Source organism: Callorhinchus milii, unplaced genomic scaffold (assembly GCF_018977255.1).
Source record: "Callorhinchus milii isolate IMCB2004 unplaced genomic scaffold, IMCB_Cmil_1.0 Scaffold12, whole genome shotgun sequence".
Lineage (NCBI taxonomy): Eukaryota > Metazoa > Chordata > Chondrichthyes > Chimaeriformes > Callorhinchidae > Callorhinchus > Callorhinchus milii.
Window position 1 is genome coordinate 10,185,111 of NW_024704753.1, and position 23,242 is coordinate 10,208,352.

Consider the following 23,242-nt stretch of genomic DNA (forward strand, 5'->3'; position numbering starts at 1 on the left):
CTGTGGCGGAGCTGCCCCCTCTCGCCTTCAATACAGTTCGAAATGCATCCGTTTGGTACAAACAGCCAGTCACCGCGCGCCAACGGGTACCAAACATCGCGAGAGCTCCCCACGGCGTAACGCCTGGCGGGGGCGGGGCTGAGCCAACAACAGACACTTCCATTGATGCAGCACTCGGTCACGTGAGATGAGGCCGCGGGGGGGCGGGCTGACACTGAGCGGGGCGGGGCTGATACCGAGCGGGGGGGTGGGGGGGGGGCTGACACTGAGCGGGGGGGCGGGGCTGACACTGAGCGGGGGGGCGGGGCTGACACTGAGCGGGGGCGGGGGCGGGGCTGACACTGAGCGGGGGGGCGGGGGCGGGGCTGACACTGAGCGGCGGGGGGCGGGGGGGGCTGGACACTGAGCGGGGGGCGGAGGGCGGGGCTGACACTGAGCGGGGGGGCGGGGGCGGGGCTGACACTGAGCGGATTTGTTAAAGGCAAATCATGTCGAACAAACCTGACAGAGTTTTTTGATGAAGTAACGGAGAGAGTGGATGAAGGTGCAGTTGATGTCGTTTATATGGATTTTCAAAAGGCGTTTGACAAAGTGCCACATAAGAGACTTGTGAGCAAAATAGAATCCCACAGTATTAAAGGGACAGTGGCAGCGGATACAGAACTGTCCGGGAGACAGAAAGCAGAGAGTGGTGGTGAACGGTTGTTTTTCTGACCGGAGGGAAGTGAGCAGTGGTGTCCCCGAGGGTCAGGATTGGGGCCACTGCTGTTTTTGATCTATAAATGACCGGGACTTGGGTACAGGGAGTACAATTTCCAAGTTTGCAGATGATACTAAGTTAGGAAAAGTAGTAAACAGTGAGGAGGACAGTAATAGACTGCAAATGGACATAGACAGACTGGTAACATGGGCAGACAGGGGGCAGATGAAGATTAATGTGGAGTAATGTGAAATGATGCATTTTGGGAGGAAGAATGAGGAGAGACGATATACGCTGATGGTACAATCTTAAAGGGGTGAAGGAACAGAGAAACCTGAGGGTTCATATAAGTAAATCTTTGAAGGTGACAGCACAGGTACACAAAGCTGTTAAAAAAGCAAACGGGATACTTGGCTTTATATATAGGGCCATAGAATACAAAAGTCAGGAAGTTATGATGAATCTTTATAAAACACTGGTTAGGCCTCAGCGAGAGACTGTGTTCACTTCTGGACCCCACATTTTAGGAAGGATGTCAAGGCATTGGAGAGTGTGCAAAGGAGACTTACCAGGATGGTACCGGGAATGAGGGACTTCAGTTATCAGGAGAAGCTGGGATTATTCTCCTTGGAGCAGAGAAGGTTAAGAGGAGACTTAATAGAAGTTTTTGAAATTATGAGGGGATTCGCTAGAGTGAACAAGGAGAAACTATTTCCACTGGCGGGTGGGTTGGTAACCCAAGGGCACCGATTTAAATTAAGTGTTAAAAGAAACAGAGGAGGTGAGGAGAAATGTTTTCACACAGCAAGTTGTTTGGATCTGGAATGCATTGCCTGAAAGGGTGGTGGAAGCCGATTCGGTAACAGTAGATAATTATTTGGGGAGGACAAGTTTGCAGGCTATAGGGAGGGAGGGAGAGTGGGATTGATTTGGAAAAGCTCTTTTCAAAGAGCCGGTACAGACATGATGGGCCAAGTGGCCTCCTGTGCTCTATGATTCTATGATTCTACAAAGTTTGAAGATATCTCACAAAAACTGTCAGAACATCAGTGGAGCTGGGGTCACGGTAGGAGGAGAAATAGATTTGGGTATTATCCGAATACATGTGGAAGTTGACCCCAGGTCTCGAATTCAAGATCCTTATCCTCACCTATAAGGCCATTCACGGCCTCGCTCCCTCCTACCTCTCCGACCTACTATCCCCCTACCTACCTGCCCGTACCCTCCGTTCCTCTGGCTCCGGTCTGCTCCACATCCCCCGCCCCAACCGCCCTACCATCGGTGGCCGGGCCTTCAGCCTCTCAGCCCCGAGGCTCTGGAACTCCATCCCCCAGTGCCTTCGCCGCTTCCTCCCTTTCCTCCTTCAAGGCCGGTCTCAAGACCTTTCTCTTTGACCGAGCCTTCAGCTCCCCTCTCGACTCTCTACCCCCTCCTCACTCCCTCCCTTCCCTCCCCTCACCCTGACCATTTCCCCCCTGCTCGGGTCCTGACACAACTGTACAGCGCCTTGGGACGTCCTCCCGACGTGAAAGGCGCTCTATAAATGGAATCTTGTTGTTGTTGTATCACCGAGGGGGAGCATGTAAACAATAATATAATAATAATCCTTGCATTTGATATAGTGCTTTTCACAGCACAGCACAGCAATGTCCCACAAACAGAAGTCAATGACCAATTTTATTTGGAGGATCTTTGGCCAGCACTGGAAGAAACTTCCTTCTCTTTTCCAATAGTGCCATGAGATCTTTAATGTCCACCTGAACAGGCTCGATTTAACTTGATATCCGAAGGATGGCATCTCTAATGTGCTGCTCCCTACAGCAATGCAATAGAGCATCAGCTTAAACTATATGAGTTCAAAGTCCGTACATGGATTTTGAACCCACAGCCTCCTGTCCCGTGGATGAGTGCTGTCAGCTGAGCCTGGTTGACACCTATGAGTAGGACCCATGGGTCTGCCTTACATTGGTCCGTAGTGACTGGCACTGGGAGATATAGGAAACAAACACCTGCCTTTAACACCTAAATTTGATGTGGAATCCCAGCCTCAGTTCCAAACCAAATCTTGGCCTGACCCCAGTGGAGCCACACATAGTTCAGTAGATTAGATACCAGTTGAGATGTTATACTATCCTCAGTGACAGGTAACAGCTGATTTTCTTCAAACCCAGACACACCAACATGGCACAAACAACAGACACACGAGAGACAAACATCAGGATTTACTTACAGAAGACAATGTGCAAACCTCAGACGCATCATGCTGCCATTACCCACAGTGCTGGTCACTGAGGGGAGAACATTTGCAGCTTTGTAAATTGCCTGCAGTCACCAGCTCCAGGAACAACTCTTATCACATGTATATAATGTGCTCATGAGTGACATGGAGCATTCCCCATTCTGGGCATCCAATACCACTGTCCACATTCCCAGCTCAGCAATAGCATGGGTTAGAGACAAAGTAAAGCTCCATCTACTCTGTCCGTCCACACTCCCAGGTTAGTGACAGAGCAGGTTAGAGACACAGTGAGTCTAGATCAGCAGGATTTTTTTCAGTTCTAAACTGAAGACGCCTCTCTCACACAGAAAATGATGAATTTAGTGAATAAAGGCAAGAGACAATCACACATTAACATCCAGCAGCTCAGCCGTGCCTGGTATCCTCTGAGGACTCCCCGGATCAGATGAGACGGCTCCTCACTCCTCCTGATCACAAGGGGGTGAAGGCTTTTTCTTTGGGCCCCAGTGCTCAGCTCCCTGGAGAGTTGCAGTGAAGCTGTCCCACTCACACGCAGTCTCTTCTGTCCTCAGTCAGTCTGAAGCCACGACAACACACTGTGGACACGTGTGGTTGGTCCATCCACCTCTTAGCTCCAAGAATTGTATTTGTTTGAAAGTAGGTTGTAAAGGGCAGTTTAGTTAGCACTCACAGACTGAACCCAGATCCGTGTCTGAACACTGGGAGGCAGTACAGAGTGAGGACTTCTCCGAGAGCAGCCGCGGGGATTAATCACACACACGCACACAGCCCCTTCACTCCTACAGCGAAACACAGATGTGATTTCAACAAATGCACGGAGGAGTGAGGTAGTGGGAGGCAACACACACGCACGCGCGAACACACATGGGTGCAAACACACATGTGCATGTGAGCCAGTGCTTGTCATCAGCAGCTTTTCTTTAGGCCAGTCAGAGAGAGGAGCTCCGCCACAGGGCCAGTCAGAGAGAGGAGCTCCGCCACAGGGCCAGTCAGAGAGGAGCTCCGCCACAGGGCCAGTCAGAGAGAGGAGCTCCGCCACAGGGCCAGTCAGAGAGAGGAGCTCCGCCACAGGGCCAGTCAGAGAGGAGCTCCGCCACAGGGCCAGTCCGAGAGAGAGGAGCTCCGCCACAGGGCCAGTCAGAGAGAGGAGCTCCGCCACAGGGCCAGTCAGAGAGAGGAGCTCCGCACAGGGCCAGTCAGAGAGGAGCTCCGCCACAGGGCCAGTCAGAGAGAGGAGCTCCGCCACAGGGCCAGTCAGAGAGAGAGGAGCTCCGCCACAGGGCCAGTCAGAGAGAGAGGAGCTCCGCCACAGGGCCAGTCAGAGAGAGAGAGAGGAGCTCCGCCATAGGAATAGTGAGGGTGAGAGAGCCGGAGCCGCAGCACACGGAGCCCGAGCGCCCAGACCGCAGCCTGTACCCGCCGCCTGCAGGTAAAGGGAAAGTGGAGGAACACTGGGGCTGAAGCGGCCCGGGCCCGGGCCCGGCTCAGGCCGTTGTGGGGTGTGGAGCTCGGCCCCCGGGGGCGGCAGCTGGGAGAGCCCTGTCCGTGAGGGGCTGCAAGAGCGAGGCGGCGCTGCGGTGCACTGCGGACAGAGAGTAAGACGCGGCTCAGGTGAAAAAAAGGAGCCGTGAAATAACGGCATTTGTGAATCCTCCCATCAGGAGGATCCGGTTCACCCGCTCCCGACTGCACTCCCTGTCCAGGCCGCCCCGCCGCTCGGGCGGGGGTGACAGCAGCGCAGTCAGGGAGAGACTCCGGGTGCAGTGTTTGCTGAGAAGCGCTTTAAGACGTTCTCCCAACGTGAAAGGCGCTATAGCAAATGTACGATTTGTGAAATAATAAGGAGCAGCAAAATCCGACTTGGAAACGTCTCATAAAACTCTCCGCGCAAAGCAGCTTCATGTGACTTGTGCTGCATTCCTTCACAAACGCACTTTACAGTAATTCCTGTGAAGGGTTATACTTTAGAGGTAAAACCTTTTGAGACTTTTTAACCACATGCTAAGTCGCTATATCAAATGGAAGAATTGGTTATTACTTTTGTATTCCCGAGCACAAAAACCAGTGATTCACTAAATGGGTGAAGCTTGTTTGAGCTGCACTTAAGATTGTTATAAAGTAATATAATGGGAATACAACTAATGGATGTTAATTCTTTGATTTCATTAATCTATTTACATAAATGTAGCTGTCCCTTTTTGCTTATAGGGTAACATTTACTTAATTTCTAATCAATTATTGCAGAGAAGTGCTATAAAATTAAATGTATTACATTTAAACCGTATTGTATGGCATGGAGACACTGGTGGTGTTTTATAGGAGATATTGAGAGTGTGACTGATGAGAGTAGAATTAAAACGAGTAGATTGTCAATACTTTAGTTGCCTCTCCGTTTGTTAATTCAGTCATCTTTCTACATCTGGACTTTGATGGTCCTCTATAAGTGAATTTGATGAATAGAAAGAAGCTAGTGATGGAAAATATTGGTACAAGCAGTGTTTCTAAAGGTTCCCGATGTTATGACTCTCTAAACTAAATGCTATTGCTGTCAGACCTTTGTGATCGTTGAAAAGCATTCTGGTTTGCTTATTGTGTGGTTCTACTGTGTTCTGCAAGCACTGTACACCCACTACTGACTTGATGACCTCTCATGCTAAAACATGGCTGCCTTCTGGATTGACAGATTGCTGATGATGTCCACATACTTTACATAGAATTGTAGAATTATACAGCACAGAAGGGTGGCGGGTGGGTCAGTAATCCGAGGGCACCAATTTGAAATAGTTGTGAAAAGAAACAGACAGGAGACGAGGAGAAATTTTTTCATACAGCAAGTTGTTCGGATCTGGAATGCATTGCCTGAAAGGGTGGTGGAAGCCGATAACAACTTTTAAGAGAGTAGATAACTATTTTGGGAAGACAAGTTTGCACGGCTACGGGGAGAGAATGGGAGAGTGGGATTGATTTGGGTAGCTCTTTTCAAAGAGCCGGCACAGACAAGATGGGCTGAATGGCCTCCTTCTGTGCTCTATAATTCTACAATTCTATGAAGGAGGCCATTTGGCCCATCGTGTCTATCCGGCCTTTGAAAAGAGCTATCCAAATCAATCCCGATCTCTCCCCATAGCTCTGCAAACTTGCTACTATCCTTCTCACTTTTTACTACTTTTCCTAGCTTAGAATCATCTGCACACTCCAGTCAGAAAAGCAACTGTTCACCACCACTTTCTGCTTTCTGTCTCCCAGACAGTTCTGTATCCGCTGCCACTGTCCCTTTAATACCGTGGGCTTCTATTTTGTTTCTCTTATGTGACACTTTATCAAATGCCTTTTGAAAATTCCATATAAACTGCATCAACTGCAGGACCTTCATCCACTCTCTCCGTTACTTCCATCAAAATACTCTTATCAGGTTTGTTAGACACAATTTGCCTTTAAGAAATCCACTTTGGCTGTCCTTTATTAACCCATATTTTTCTATGAATTTATTTTGTTCTGCATTATTGTCTCTAGAAGTTTTCCCACTGACGTTAGGCTGACTGGCCAAAGAAAGTGATGTAGTGATGCTTCCCATGCAGTATACGTGAATGGCAATGGCAACCTGATGATTGAAGCGGGACTGGCGGCCCTGGTTTTCTGTAGACCTTAGACCTGTTATAACAGTGTCAAATATTTTGGATCCGAGATGCTGCATTGTAACGGGATTGCCCTGTGTGGACTTACTGCTTCCTGGTGTCATATCTCATCACGCTTCTGGAGATGATGGTGACCAGCACAGCAAGCTAAATAGATCATACTGGTTGTGTTGCCTTGCCAGTTTTTCCTGGATAGTGGGCAGATCCTCTTGTGGGGACATAAACAGGGTCTCCTTACAACTGAACTAGCACGTTTGGCAATCAAGTCCAAAGCACGTTGGAATCAAGTCCACCATCTGAGGTGGTCTCTTGACTGGTTCCTGAGCACTCAAGGGCACTGCTGATCCTAGCCAGCCTGGCTCATTGATGGGACTTGGATTGGCAGACCAGTCACTGGGGGCAGGGATTCTTCCCAGTCAGCTCTTTTAACAATAATAATAATAAGGATTATTGTTATTAACCTGGCAAGTCATAGCCTGAATGAGTTTGGTGGTCCAAGCTGGAAATCTGTTGTGACTGAAGATGAGGGATGGTTACATGTCAGCACTGCATGTTAACGGTGTGTATGAGCTTCTACTGCAGGAATCGCAGTTCCTAAATTCTCTACATTCCCCAACAACTGGCCCTTGTACAGGCTACTTGGTCTTGGCTGGCTCCTAATTATAAGGGCCCGTCACTGAATTAATACGAACATGATTGTTGTAGAAAATTGAATTTAGAACTTGCAAGTCTTGTGGTCAAAGCTCTATCATGTTATTTAAACTGGAGCAGGTGCCGGTGATTAGCCATTCACTGCAATGCTGCAGGTGAATTCTTGCTCTTGCGAGCCATACTGTTATTTTGCCAGTCAGTACTACAGTACATACTTGTGTGAAATGAGATTTTCAGCCTCGAGTCAACTGAAAAATAAAAGGAATAGACTATGTTGAGCGTGACCTTCAGATTGCATTGGCTACGATTATATCAAACTCAAAGAGAAGTCAGGTTTTTCATTAAGTGGAACCTCAGATTTATACAACAAACACATAAGTACTATATTTTAGTATTTGCTGCATTTAGCTCTTATTGTGTTAATGTGTATATTGTAGGTAAGAAATATTTAGTAAGACAGATTTTTTACACTAAAGATATTTAGTGGGTCATAACAGGCATCAAGGGGTGCTGAGCTCAAAAAGGTTGAGAGCCACTGGTCTGAAAAATACATTCAGTTTAATTTTAATCATGTCCAGCTCCTCTGGTGTGCTGGTGAATCTGATTGAATGATTGTATTATATTTCATATGACCATGCATGGGTCCTAAAGAGCTTTGCACTCAAATGTCAAAAATAATTTTAAATGAATATGCTAATAAGGATGTGCGAGTTAGATCTTGGTTTAAGAAAGGGAGAGGAAATTTGTCCTCGTGCAATATTTGGGGGTTATGGAAAATATCAAATATATGAAGGACAGACTCCTAACAGAATACAAAGCTGCGCAGGGGGACAACATATCCAGGAAGGGACTATTATTTAAATAGAAGAAAATGATACAGATCATATGCAACTGTATGGTTGCAGTGAGTAGGTTAAACTAGATGCTGGGCTGTATTAAAAGGGCAATATTGAGCCGAAATAGTGGGGTAATCCTGCCATTTTATAATTCACTGGTGCGACATCATTTGGAATACTGTGCGTGTTCTGGTCACTACAATATATAAAGGATATTGTAGCAATTGAAAGGATACAGAGGAAGGCAACCAAAATGACTTAAAGGATAGAGGGACTGGACTACAAGGAGCAATTAGGTAAACTGGGCTTAGATTCACGCTGGAGAAGAGAAGGTTGAGGGGTGATATAATTACCGTCTTTATAATTCTGAAGGGACTCGAAAATGTAGACCATAATAAGCCGGTTTATCTTATACTGAATAGTAGAACCAGACGACATTGCCTGCGATTGAAGGGGGGTTAAATTCAGAACAAATCTGTTGAGACACTACTTCAGTGAGCTTGTGGAACAGGCTCCCTAGGGAGACGGTGGAAGTAGAAAGTGTTGTTTGTGTCGAGAACAAATTAGATAGATTTCTGCTAGAAAATAATTTCCTGGGATACAGTATAGTTTGGTGCATGACATGTTAAGGCACTGCCAGGATGGTGGATGGTGAACGAGATAGACCTTGGTCTTCTTTCGCCTAGCAAATTCCTATGTTCTTACGAGATGGTCTAGCATTAGAAGAAATTGGAATGCTGTACTTTTATTACTTTTTGTTTCTAGATTGTCCACTAACAAAAGCCTTATCCTGTGTAAAACCGACTGGTAATATGATTAAATTAATGATTTTATTTTTAAAAAATTAGATAGCGAAATAATTTTGGTATTCTACAAGTGAAGAATACATGGAGTCTGACAATTGATGGTGTTTCTTTTAAAAAAAGTGGAAAATAAGTTTTAATGTACAAAAATACAATACAAAATTACATTAAATAGCAACTTTCACGTCGGGAGGGCATCCCAAGGCACTGGACAGTAAGGGATTTGGACCCAAGCGGGAGGTGGAAGGGAGGGGCTTGGATCAGGGAGGTGGCTGAAGAGAAGGGTCTTGAGATGTCCCGTAAAGGAGGCAGTGAGGCAAAGGGAATGTGGGATGGAGTTCCAAAGGGGGGGGCAGAAAGGCTGAACTCCCAACCGCCGATGGTGGGGTGCACCGGACAGGGACGTGGAGCAGGCTGGAGCCTGCTGAGTGAAGGGAGCGGACAGGTTGATTTGTGTTTAGCAGAGTCACAGAGGTAGGAGGGGGCAAGGAGAGGATGAGGATTTTGAACTCTATTCTCTGGGGGTGGGGAGCAGTGGAACCGGGCTAGGGTGGGGGTGATGAGGTCATGGAGCCTGGTGTGGGAGCGGAGATGAGTTGCAAAGTTCTGGATGATCTCAGCTTGTGGAGGCAAGAGTTGGGAAGGCCAAGAAGCAGGGAGTTGATGTAGTTGAGCCTAGATATGATGAAGCATGGATGAGGGGTGAGGCAGTAATGGAGCTGGGCGATGTTGCGGAAGTGGGAGAAGGCAGAACGGGCCATGGTATGGATGTGGGGTAGAAAGGGTAGTTGAGGGCCAAACAAGATGCCTTGGTTGCGGACCGGCTAAGTGAGGTGGAGTGTGCATCCTTGGATGGTGATCCTGCCAATGCCAGAGTGTGGAGGCACTGACTGGAGCCAATCAGGAGAGCCTCGGTCTTGTTGACGTTCAACTGTAGAAAGTTAGCTCTCATCCAGGACTTGATCCTCGTCCTCCTCGACCTCTCCCCTGCCTTTGACACCGTGGACCATTCAATCCTCCTCCATGGCCTCCTCCCACCTCAGCCTTCAAGGTTCTGTCCTTGACTGGTTCAGGTCTTACTTTTCATACCGCCTCCACTTCGTCACAGCAAATGGCTTCTCCTCCAGCCCCTGCACCGCCTTATGCGGTGTCCATCAGGGCTCTGTCTTTGGACCCCTCCTCTTCACCCTCTACATGCTCCCCCTTGGTGACATCATCCACAGACGTGGGTAAACCCGAGCCTCCCACTTCACTCTAAATGTCTCTCCTCCCAACCCCTCTCTATCCGCTATTCCCCACTCTATCCTTCTCTCCCTCCGCCCACCCACCTTCTCTCTCTCCTCGACCCCATCACCACTTCCCACTGCTCCGGCCTGGGTATCCTCCGGCAGGCCCATCGTGACTCCCGGCATTGGCTGTCCCAGAGCAGCAACCCCATGTGTCCCATCACTCACTCCCTCCGCTCAAACGGCCTCCTTAAGCCAAACCCAACTTCCCCCTCCCTCATATGGATCCTCCCCAACTCTCCACTCACACCACTCTCCACAACCATCTCTCCTGTACACCCGAAAATCCTCTCCGCATCACTCTCTCCTCCCTCCCCTCCCTCCAGCAAACCCACCTGCATTTCCCTCCAAAACATCTGTTCCCTCTTAAATAAAGCCCTCACCATCCCCAACCTCATCCTGTATGAGCACCTTGACATTCTTGGGCTCACCGAAACCTGGCTCTCCCCTAATGACCCCGTTCCCCTAGTGGAAGCTTCCTCTTCAGGCTACACCTTCTGTCCAAAGCAACGCGGCGGCGGGGTGGCCTTTATTTCCAAAGCCTCCCTTGATCTTACCCCCCTACTCCTGGCTGCTTCCCCTCCTTCGAGCACCTCACCCTCTTCCACCCCTCTCTCCCATTGAAAATCCTCCTTGTCTACCATTCCCCCTAAGCCCCCAGCTCCTTCCACACAGATATCTCTACTCTCCTCTCTTCCCTGTCCCTCTGCTCTGAGCGCCTGCTCATAATGAGCGATTTCAACCTCCACTTGAACTCCCCTTACACTGCCTCTGCCAACTTCACTGCCCTCCTTTCCTCCGTAAACCTCACCCTCCATATAAATTCATCTACCCACAACCGTGGTCATGCCCTTGACCTCTTTATCACCCACAGCCTTGACATTTCTGACCTCAGCAGAGTGGACAAGGCCATCTTGGACCACTTCCTCATCTCCTTCTCCTCTCATATTCCTCTCTCCTCCACCAAGCCCTCAACCATCCTCTACCACCCTTGGAAAAGGCTACCTCCTGAGACCCTCACAAAGGCCCTCACATCATCAAACATCCTATCCCTCTGGCCTTCCACCCACAGAGATCCTGAAGCAGCCATCGAGCTGCTCCATTTATCACCTCTCCTCCAGCTTCAACTCCCTCGTGCCCTAGGACCATCTCCAAACCCACCCGATCCCCCTGGTACAACAACCATCTCCTCTGCATAAAAACCCAAACCCGGCTGCTCGAGCGCAGATGGTGGGAAAACTGGCCTGACAGTCCACCGCCAACTGTGGCTCGAGCATCAACACAGCTACTGCCGTTCTTTGACACGCGCAAAAACGTCCTTCTACTCCATCATTTTGGAGGCTAAACACAACCCCAAAATCCTTTTTCCCACCACCCACTACCTCCTCCATGGTCCCCCTCAGGCCTCCTCAATCTTCATGTCAAATGTGAAGAATTCATGGACTTCTTTCCATCTAAAATTCACAACATCCGCCAGGCAGCCTCATCCACCTGCCTCTTGTCACCCACCACCATGCCCTCTCTGTCCCCCTCACCCTCCTCATCATCTGCTCCTACCACCACCCCCATCCTACATTCCTTCCTCCCCATCTCTCCCTCCCTCTTGCCCACCATCACCTCCATGAAACCCACCACCTGCTGCCTCGACCCCCCTCTCCACCAACTTGCTGGTCGTCCAGCTCCCCCTCCTCTGCCCACTACTGGCTGACGTCATCAACCAGTCCCTCGCCTCCGGATCAGTCCCTGCCACCCTCAAAACTGCTGTCATCACCCCCTCCTCAAAAAAACCTTCCCTAGATCCCTCAACCCCAGCCACTACTGCCCAATTTCTAACCTGCTCTTCCTCGCAAAAGTCCTAGAACATGTTGTTGCCAATCAACTTCGCGTGCGCCTCTCCTCCCTCTCCTTCTTCGAACCCCTCCAATCCGGTTTCCGCCCACAGTACAGAGACTGTGCTTGTGAAACTCACAAACGACATACTCTCTATCTGTGACCAGGGCTCCCTCTGCCTCCTTGTCCTCCTGGACTTCTCCGTAGCGTTCGACGCAGTCAATCACACCATCCTCCTCCACCGCCTTTCCTCCGTCATCCACCTCAGTGGGACTGCATTCACCTGGTTCGAGTCCTACCTCACAAACTGCCAGCAGTACATCTGCACAAACGGCTTCTCCTCCCGCTCTCACCCGGTTACCTGTGGGGTCTGTTTTTCACCTCTCTTTACAACCCCCAGTCCCCTGATGTTCTATCAGCTGCCTGTCAGATCTCAAGGGCTGGATGAGTGCAAATTTCCTTCAGCTGAATGTTACAAGATGGAAGCCATACTCTTTGGCTCTCGTCAATGTCTAAAATCTCATGGCTCTCACCTCCTCCACGTACCCAACCTCCTGCTAAAACTCTCCGACCTCGTACGCAACCTAGGCATCAGGTTCGACCACCAATTATCCTTCCTCCCCCACATCCGGTCTCTCACCAACACCGCTTTCTTCCACCTCTGACGCATCGCCCGTCTCCGCCAATACCTCTCTCCGAAAGCTGCTGGAACACTAGTCCATGCCTTTGTCAACTCTCGGCTGGACTATTCTAACGCCCTCCTCAGGTATCTATCCCAGAAAGGATCGACTTCAAGATCCTCGCCCTTGTATTCAAATCCCTCCACTCCTCTGCACCCCCCTACTTCTGTGACCTCTCTCCTCAAAACAGTACCCCTTGCCTTCGTTCCTCCAGGTCTGGCCTCCTCCTCATCCCCCGAGTCCTCCGCTCCACCCTCGGTGGCTGTGCCTTCAGCCACTATGCCCCGAGGCTTTGGAATTCGCTTCCTCACTCCCTTCACCTCGCCTCCTCTCTTCCTAATTTCAGGTCCCTGCTGAAGATCTTTTCGACTGTGCCTTTGGTCATCTTCCTCCCCATCTCCCTGGCTTGGCTCTGGTGTCCGGCGTGGAGGGTGCTATATATAAATCTAAGTTGTTGTTGTAAATTTCCACATGTATGTGGATGACACCCAATTCTGCCTCCACCCTCAACTCCAGGACTAGTGGCGTCCTGACCGACTGCCTGTCCGACATGGATGAGGGACAACTTTCTCCACTCAACGTCAGCAAGACCAAGGCTCCCCTGATTGGCTCACAACAGCGCCTCCGCACCTCGGGCGCTGGCAGCATCAGCCTCCACGGCTGCACACTCAACCTCTGTAAGCCAGTCAGGAACCTGGGTGTCTTGTTTGACCTTGAACTGTCCTTTCTCCCCCACATCTGCACCAAGCCCGGCACTGCCTACCACCACCTCTGCAACATTGCCAGACTCCGCCACTGCCTCACCCCTCAAGTTGCTGAGACCCTCACCCACACATTCGTCACATCAAGGCTCGATTACGGAAACTCCCTCCTCATCGGTCTTCCCAACTCTTTCCTTCAAGCTGCAGATCATCCAAAACTCTGCAGCTCGTGTACTTTTTGCCTCGCTTTTCCCTCGCCTCCTTCAAGGCCGGTCTCAAAACTCTTCTCTTCGATCATGCCTTTGGTCACCCTCCCACCTCTCTGCCTTCTCTCACCCCTACACCACCCCTCCCCCATGCTCGGGCCCTGACACCTGACTGTTCAGTGCTTTGGGATGTCCTCCCAACATGAAAGGTGCTCTATAAGTGTAATTTTGTTGTTGTTAATGCCTGACAGACATTCTGTCAGGATATCAGTAGTCCTGGAGTCGAGGGTGGAGGCAGAGAGATAGAGTTGGGTGTCATCCGCATACATGTGGAAGTTGACCCCATGTCTGCAGTTGATGTCGCCCAAGAGGGAGCATGTACAAACTGGAGAGGACCAAGGATAGACCTGAGGAATACCATATGAGATGTTGCGGGTGCTGGAAGAGAAGCCATTTGTGGCGACAAAGTGGAGACTGTGCGAGAGGTAGGATCTGAACCACTCAAGTCCAGGATCTCCTCACAGTTATAATGATAATCCTTGCATTTGATATAGCGCTTTTCACATCAGGAGGACGTCCCAAAGCGCTTCACAGAACACACTGTAAAGTGAATTGACTGTATTGTGGGCGAACGCGGCAGCCAATTGCGCACAGCAATGTCCCACAAACAGTCGTAGATTGAAAATGACCAATTTATTATTGTTTTTGGTTTTGGAGGGATTATTATTAGGCTCTGTGTGGAGTAAGGAAACTTGCCCAAGGTTTCGCCCTCTGCCTGGAATTGAACTCAGGTCTCTCACTTGCAAAGTGAGTGCTCTAACCACTGAGCTACAGGACTTGGAGTTGGAGGAGAGGATGGGGGAGGCGTGAGAGGGTGGGTGGAGGAGCCGTTTGCTGGTAGAGAAGAGGAGCCTGGGTCTCCAAGATTATCTTGGCATAGAAGGATGTTTTAGGGGAGGTGAGGGTGGGGTGGTAGGTTTTGATGTGGTCCAACCAGATCTGTCGATGGACTGTTAAATTTGACTTGAGCCAGGTGTTTTTGGAGGCACCCACCTGTGCCTGAAGGAGTGGAGGTGGCTGATGTACAACGATTATTATTTTACTCAAAATCTGTGGAAGTGAAGTTCTGAATTTATGATGAATTTAACCTGAAGTACTACTTTATCCAGTTACTTGAGTTCTCGATGGAGTTTGATTGTTTAAATTCATACAAGACAAATATATTCACAAGTCATTGCCAAATGCACCATCATCTGCTACATAAAAAGCCTCAGTTCCATACAGCCTGTATGTTAATCCTGAATAAGACAGCATCAAAGGGAGGAACGGTTCCGACTGATATTAATTCAAGCATCTGAAAAATTATTCTGTAGTAACTGATCAGTGATATTATATGACCGGTTATGTAACAGTTTCTCGATCAGTGTACAGAAAGCAGTACATCTATCTAGAAATCAATTACCTCAAAGACTTCAAGGTGAAAATTTGGATGCTAATTGATTTTAATTTGTGGTTTCATAATCGAAGGAGAATTCAGCACATCTTGAAAGTCATTCTTAACTTGCTTTCTTAAGATTCCCATTTATAATTTAGACGTATATTGTATCAGCTGAACTGTTTGGATATAATGTATTTGATGTAGTATAATGTATTTGATGTATTTGATATAGTGCATTGTCACGTCTTCTCGATCTCAAAGCGCTTCATAGATTATAATGCAAAGTGAATTGACTGTACGTTTTGTGGGTAGGTAAATGGGACCGAAAGGATTGCTCTTTAAAAGAGCCGACACAGAGACGATGGGCCTTCTGTGCTGTAAATTTCTTTGGTTCTGATTCTTCTGCAATGAGCTGAAAGCGGAGTGGGAGAGCAGCACTGGCAGTACACACGATGAATGTAATTTGAATTGGAACTTAAATCTCTCACAATGGATAGGATTCAAGAGGATTTGGCACTTACTTTGTTATAGTGAGACTTGGGATATGTCATGACTGTATGTGAGTGAAATGGGGAAAAGGCACTAACCCTTGTATTTCTGGTCATTGTCAGAATATCTTGTTTGATTGTAGATAAATGAATCGCTACAGTGGAATAACGTCTAAGCTTGTTCCACGCTGTGGGTATTAATAGACAACCTTTAATGTGCTAATTTGTTATATGAAGTACTGGTTAACTATAATCCCGGTTACACTTAATTGTTCTAATTCTGTGTTTGATGTTTGGTAAATAATTGAGTTGCGTATCAGTACCTGAATGTAAAGCTTATCTTCTTAATACCCTGGACTATTGTCTAAAATGGTCAATGCCAGGAGTCTGTCTGTTATTTTCGGTGAGTTGAATCCTTGGATGATTACAAGAGATTTTGAGGATGGAGATCACTCAGGAGATGCATTTCATCGGGTTTCAACTGGAACAACCAGCGGGAAGTCACTGGTCTGCAGTGACTTCCTGCTGGCCAAACCTAGCATCTGAAATACTAAAGCATCTATTGCAGGGAGGGAAGTACAGTGGACTCTGCTTTTGCCAGATGCCCGTTAACCTCGGATGTCGGGTAAATCGGACAAAACGCCCGGCCCCAACTCATTTGTGTTCTTACCTGTTGTAAATCTGACAATTGATTCGGAAGATAATCCGGGCAAAATAGTGGCCTCTGAATATGTTTGCTCATGCTTTCTGTGTGTCCATCCCCCATTCAGCCATGTGGGAATGTAGACGGGAGGGGCTAAATTACGACTGACAGCAGACTCCAGCCACACTCACAAGTGGCTGGAGTTGGACTGTCAATCAGTGAGGAGGAGGGATGGGGCAGAACAAGGGTGGGAATATCGAGATTGATTGACAGGTGAGCCGCTTGTGAATGGGTGGAGCCAATCCATTCACAAGCGGCTGCAGACTGTCAATTACCTATTGACCGCATTCGATATGGTCGACCACGCTATCCTCCTCCACCGCTTGTCCTCCCACCTCAACCTTCAAGGCCCTGTCCTTGAGTGGTTTAGGTCGTACCTCTCCCACCATCTTCGTTTTGGTCCACGCCTTTATCACCTCAAGGCTGGACTATGGGAACTCTCTCCTCGTCGGCCTTCCCGGCACCTCCCTCCACACTGCAGGTCATTCAGAACTGCAGCTCGTGTACTGTCCCGCACCAGGCTTCGGGACCACATCACTCCCACCATCGCTCGCCTCCACTGGCTCCCCATCCCCCAGAGGATCGAATTCAAGACCCTCATCCTCACCTACAAGGCCATTCACGGCCTTGCTCCCTCCTACCTCTCCAACCTACTATCCCCCTACCTACCTGCCCGTACCCTCCGTTCCTCTGGCTCCGGTCTGCTCCATATCCCCCACCCCAACCGCCCTACCATCGGTGGCCGGGCCTTCAGCCTCTCTGCCCCGAGGCTCTGGAACTCCATCTCCCACTGCCTTCGCCGCTTCCTCCCTTTCCTCCTTCAAGGCCGGTCTCAAGACCTTTCTCTTTGACCGTACCTTCAGCTCCCCTCTCGACTCTCTACCCTCTCCTCGCTCCCTCCCTTCCCTCACTCTGACCATTTCCCCCCTGCTCGGGTCCTGACCCAACTGTCCAGGGCCTTGGGACGTCCTCCCGACGTGAAAGGCGCTCTATAAATGAAATCTTGTTGTTGTACCTCAGTGTCGTCCAACAGGAACAGCAATGGGAGGGAGGAAGCTCTGCTGGGCAGGAAAGTGCTGGGCTGTATTTTCCAGCCAATCAAAGGGAAATGTATTTTATTGAATTCTGTGAGAGTATTTTAACTTTAACTGGTTAATTAACATTGCTTCAGTGAAACAACATTATTACATATTTTTCTATGGCGCTGTGGCAGCTCCTCTGCTGGGCGAGAATGGTATAGATTAAACCCAGACACCTCTTAAATTGGACAAAATGTCCATCTTCAATGTGTTTGGCTTAACCGGCTTCCACTGTATATAAAACTCACTTAATTTTGGTTAATCGGCACTAATTCTGATCACTTAAAGTAAATTCTTTACTTTAACCAATTTTGTGTTAATATTTTCAAACCCTCCCACAAAACTGTATTAATGTATGTTTATTTGTATTCTGTATACTATGAATTAATGTTTCTTAGTTAGGATGTGCATTTATAGTTGTAAATGAAATAATTATATGGGTCAAAAAATTATTTCTGCAGATTGCTTTGTTTTGGCTGCCCTTCAAGTCACACTGCAATCAGCAGCCAGAAGGTTTCTTTAACTGGACCAAAAATACTGGAGATGGACTTTTTGCCCTGGAGCAAATTGCTTATTTGCCAAAAATGCAACTTATGACCTTTCTTATGTAAATACACACAAAAGAAGGGTTTAGAAATCTGCACAAGAAGCTCTGTGTGTACATCACGTAGTATGAGGTCAGATGCCCTCCTTGAGGTAGCACATTAGTGTACATTTGTAGCCTGTCGTTGGAGCTGCAGCTGCCCAGAATTACGTATCTGATTTATTTTAAGTAGGCAGAAGAAATGGACTGTTTCAGATATCATGATAAAGAATATTAAAAATTTGTACTGTACTTAATTGTATAGAAGTACCACAGTCTTAATCTTAGCAAGCCAATGCTAGCACCATAGAAATTTACAGAAAAAGGCCATTCGGCCCATCGTGTCTGTGCTCCTTGTTTAAGAGCAATTCTTTCAGTCTTATTTACCTGCCCTTTTCCCACACCCATGTAGCTTTTTTCAGGAGAAATACTATTTATAAATAAGTAAATGTAGCTGACCAAATATTCCTGACATTTCATTATAGGGTTGTGCTTCTCCACTGTCAAGAACTCTGGGACGCTACCCAACTTGAGGAGCGCTATATAAATGACAATTATACTGTTGTTGTTGGTAGTTTGAATGGTGGGTGATGGAGTGGGAATGGCTGTGGTGGGGGAGCATGTAGAGGGTGAAGAGGAGGGGACCGAGGACAGAGCCCTGAGGGACACCACATGAGACTGTGTGGGGTCTGCAGGAGAAACCGTTTGCCACGATGAAGTGGAGGCGGTGTGAAAGGTAGAACCTGAACCAGTTAAGGACAGAACCTTGAAGGTTGAGGTGGGAGGAGAGGCGGTGGAGGAGAGGCGGTGGAGGAGGATTGAATGGTCCACGGTGTCAAAGGTGGCGAGGAGGACGAGGAGTCAGAGGAGCCCTGGCTGCACATGGTAAGGATGTCGTTTGTCACCTTGAGCAGTTTCCGTGCTATGGGCAGCACGGAAACCTGATTGGAGGGGTTCATGGAGGGAGTGGGAGGAGAGGAAAGAGCGAAGCTGGGAGGCAACTGCTCTCTCAAGGACCTTGGATAGGAAAGGGAGGTTTGAGATGGGCCGGTAGCTGGATAACTGTGATGGGTCCCGGGAAGGTTTTTTCAAGGTGGGGGTGATGGTGGCTGTTTTGAGAGGGGAAGGAACAGTGCCGGATGGCAGGGAGAGGTTGATGATGTCGGTGAGTAGTGGGGCAAGGAGGTGGAGCTGGGATTTAAGGAGAGGGATGGGGTCCAGGGAGCAGGTGGTGGGTTTCATGGAGGATATGGTGGTGAAGACAGAGGAGGGGTTGACAGGTTCAAAGGTGTGAAAGGAGGGATGGATAATTGTCGGATGGGTAATTGTGTGGGGTGGGGTTAGGGAGGGGGTGGAAGTGGCAGCTGAGCATATTCCCTCGATTTTGGACTCGAGGAAGTCCAGTATTTTCTCGCAGTGGGAGTCGGAGGAAAGAATCTGCGTGGCGGGGAGGGCGGAGGAGCCAGTTGATGGTGGAGAACAGGAGCCTGGGGTTGCCCTTCCTCTCTAGGATTAACCTGGAATAGAAGGACAATTTGGCCGAGGCCGTAGCTCTTGATGAGGTCCAGCCAGATGTGCCGGTGGACCGTTACACCTAATAATAATAATCCCTCCAAAAAACCCAAAACAATAATTAAATTGATCATTTTCAATCTACGACTGTTTGTGGGACATTGCTGTGCGCAATTGGCTGCCGCGTTCGCCCACAAATATACAGTCAATTCACTTTACAGTGTGTTCTGTGAAGCGCTTTGGGACGTCCTCCTGACGTGAAAAGCGCTATATCAAATGCAAGGATTATTATTATTATTATTGTTAGGCCGGATTTGAGCCAAGTGCGTTCGGCAGCCTGGACCTGGCCCTTAAGTGACCGGAGGTGGCTGGTGAACCAGGGTGAGGAGTGGCAATAGGAGACAGTCCGGGAGTTGAGGGGATAAAGGGCGTTGAGTGTGGTGGAGAGGGTGCTGTGGAGAAGAGTAAGCGCAGCGAGTGGGTTCGTGTGAGAGGTGGGCCAGAGGGGGAGGAGTTCAGAGGACTCCAGGGCAGCGGAGAGGGACTGCAGGGAGATCTTCTTCCACGGGCGGTAGAAGATGGTGGTAGGTTTGGAGGCAGTGGGGAGAGAGACATGGGAGTTGAGGGAGATGAAATGGTGGTCAGAGATGACCTTGTCAGTGATGGTGACATCCGAGATGCTGAGGCCCCGGGAAATCACCAGATCGAGCGGGTGTGGGTAGCAGAATGGATGTGGAGGGAGAGAGGAGAAGTCTTGAGGAGGTAGAGCAGAAAGGGGTGAAGTGGAGGTTGAAGTCGCCCAGGATGATGAGGTGGTCAGAGCAGAGGGAAGCTAGAAGGGTGGAGATGTCGGAGATGAAGGTGGGGGAGGATTTTGGGGTTGTGGTAAAGTAGGAGAATTTTTAGAGTGAGGTGGGAGGGATGGCAGAGGGTAAGGTGTTCAAAAGAGGGGAATGAGCCGGTGGAGTAGGGGGATAGGGCAAGTGACGGCCTGGATGTGAGGGCTGACACGGCTGTTGGGGTGTGGGGCCTGGTGGTAGGTGTAGCTGGGTGGTGTGGCCTCAGTGAGGGGGAAGGCGTTGCCTGGGGTGAACCAGGTTTCCGTGAGGGCCATAATGTCAGTGTTCTCATCGAGGATGAGATCATTGATGGCCAGGGTATTATTGCAGATGGAACGGACATTTTGAAGGCCAATGTGGAGTGGACAGTTGGCGAGGGGATGTGTGGGATGGGAGGGGGTAGTGGATTGGTTGGCAGGGAGGGTGGGTGTACGGATAAGGGAGGAGAGGTTAGCCCCTGGGGTCTGGGTCTGGGGTGGCTTGTGGTGTTATTGGCGAATAGGCCAGTCGGTGTGGCTGCTGCAGGACAGTCAACGCTGAGTGCCACGATGAGCCCGGCAGAGGATTCCCAGGCTGGAGCAGAGGGAGGCGGTGGGGGGTGTCAAGCAGAGATAGGAAACGAGAGGGTGGAGGGAGAGCAGGACAGAGCGGGAGAGTTACAGGGAGGGGTGTATTTTGAGGGAGGACCAGCAGCAGCCAAGGTGTGACACTGGGACAAGAGGCGGCAGGTTAGTGGGACATTGTCAGCCTGCAGGAGGCTGTGGGGGCTAGAGGTGGTGCAGAGGGCTCTCATTGTGGTTAGCAATGAGCAGCCTGCAGGGGAAGGATAGGGGAGACAGACAGAGGATGGGAGGGAGACACTGGTACAGACTACCAGGGATTCAAACCTGGCGGGTGGAAGTGACGTCACACAGAATGGCCTAGAAATCTGGAAGTCTAAAATAGAGTCTCCCACTGGCCAGGTAATGGCCGCCGCTCAGTGCCCGAGACCCTGACCCCAAGACACCCGCCCCACCTCAGGGTCCACAAGACTACAGCTACCAGCTGCTGCCTCTGGCTAATGCCGGTCCCGATCTCCAGGACCCCGGCAACTACGCCCTAAAACTCTGGAAATCTCTCCCTCAATCCCTCCTCCTTGCCCCCTCCCTCCCCACTTTCAAATCCTGCCTAAACAGCTTCCTTTTTGATTGTGCTTACGGTCACCTCCCTCTTCCTTGGTTTGGGCTCAGACTCCGCCACTGTCAAGCACTCTGGGACACTACTCTGTGTGAGGGGAGCAATATAAATGCTTGTTGTTGCCAGCCTGTCTCATCGGCAGGTCTTGGAGGAGCAAACTAAGAACAGAGATTCTTCTCACTTAACTCCAGTTAACCCCGCAAGCCAAAGCTCTAATGTATAGGGTGATCCCAGTTGGACTATAAGCAGGAAGCTTGCCAGACAGTGCTTTCATTAAGGTTAAACTCCAGGACTTAACCTTATGCAAACTCTGGGGTTTTCAAACCTTGGCTTTTGCCAAACTGTGTCTAACCTCCAGGCAGAGAGGATGCATTGCATTCCAGATGTGGACAATTTTATGTGTAAGTGGCATACATGGAACTGTCTAGTTTGGAAACTATTATGAAGTCCTATAGCTCAGTATTTAGAGCACTCACCTCGCAAGCAAGAGACCTGGCTTCTATTCCTGGCAGAACAAAACATTGGGCAAGTTTCCTTACTCCACACGCCTCTGTTTACCTAGCAGTAAGTAGGAACGCTGTCATTAGTTAGGCAGATCGCTTTTTTAGAGATAATTCCTAAATTGGCTGCCGCGTTTCGCTCACTGATATAGTCAATTCACTTTACAATATATTCTGTGAAGCGTTTTGAGACGTCTAGAGATTGACCTTGGGGGTAAGAGAACATCAATCGCACTTCTGATCTCACATAATCCTTAAGAAGAGGGTGGATTATGAGATTATAATGTGGGCTATTTTGTATAGTTCATTAAGACTTTATTGTGCACGTTTTTCTTTCCAAATTAGGCTTTTGTTTTAAATGCCATTAGTTGAATTATGCTGTCTCACTACATAGGAGGATTTTAAACAGCCCAAACAAACACAGAGGAGGGTCTTTAGACGGGTCTTGAAGGAGGCAAGGCAGGGGGCGAGGCGGAGGGACTGTGGGATGGAGTTCCAGAGGATGGGGGCAGAATGGCTGAAGGCCCGCTCGCCATTGGTGGGGTGGGTGAGGCGGGAGACGTGAAGCAGACTGGAGCCCACTGAGCGGACGAAGTGGGCAGTTTGGTAGGGGGTTAGGAGGTCGCAGAGGTGGGGGGAACAAGGCCATAGAGGGTTTTGAAGGTGAGCACCAGGATCATGGAACTGTATCCTCTGTGATGGGAAGCCAGTGGAGTCGGGCAAGGAGGGGGTGATAGGATCACGGAGCCTGGTGCGGGAGAGGACACGGGCAGCAGAGTTCTGGATGATCTGCAGCCTATGAAGGGAGGAGTTGGGGAGACTGACAAGCAGAGAGGTTGCATAGTCGAGACGGATGTTATGAATGTGTGTTATGAGGGTTTCAGCAGACTGCGGTGTGATACAGCGGTGGAGCCGGGTGATGTTGTGGAGGTGGGGGAAGGCAGAGAGGGTCATGGCATGGATGTGGGGTAGAAAGGATAGTTGAGGGTCAAACAAGATGCCAAGGTTCCAGACTGGCTCAGTGGAGTGTGCATCCTTGGATGGTGATGCTGTCAGTGCCTGAGGTGTGGAGGCGCTGATGGGAGACAATCGTGAGGGCCAGGACTTGATGTCTGACACACATTTTGTCTATATGAAGCCCATGACTAACCTAACCATGCTATTTCTGTCAGCACCTCTTGATAGCTGCTATATTAAGGTAGTTTAGCTGCTCTTATTCTGAATCTTTGTAATTTAAGTGTGGGCAGCTGTACTGCCCCACAGAATTTGGACTAAATATTTAAAGGTAGAAAGGCCGAGTTGAACAAAGTTGTGAATGAAGCTAATGGATCCTAGG

At 49.2% G+C, this 23,242-nt stretch overlaps 1 protein-coding gene across 3 annotated transcripts in view; it reads left to right on the top strand.

Moving 5' to 3' along the window:
* Window positions 1-4,273: 4,273 nt before the first annotated feature.
* spdl1 (spindle apparatus coiled-coil protein 1) overlaps window positions 4,274-23,242 on the top strand; it is a 51,911-nt gene continuing 32,942 nt past the window's right edge. For 2 of the 3 annotated variants that reach the window (XM_042339433.1, XM_042339435.1), the window contains exon 1: window positions 4,274-4,389. The gene's annotated coding sequence lies outside the window, so the exon portion shown is untranslated. Of the gene's footprint in view, window positions 4,390-4,431; window positions 4,572-23,242 lie in introns of those variants that run through there. The other variant, XM_042339434.1, reaches the window with a different exon arrangement.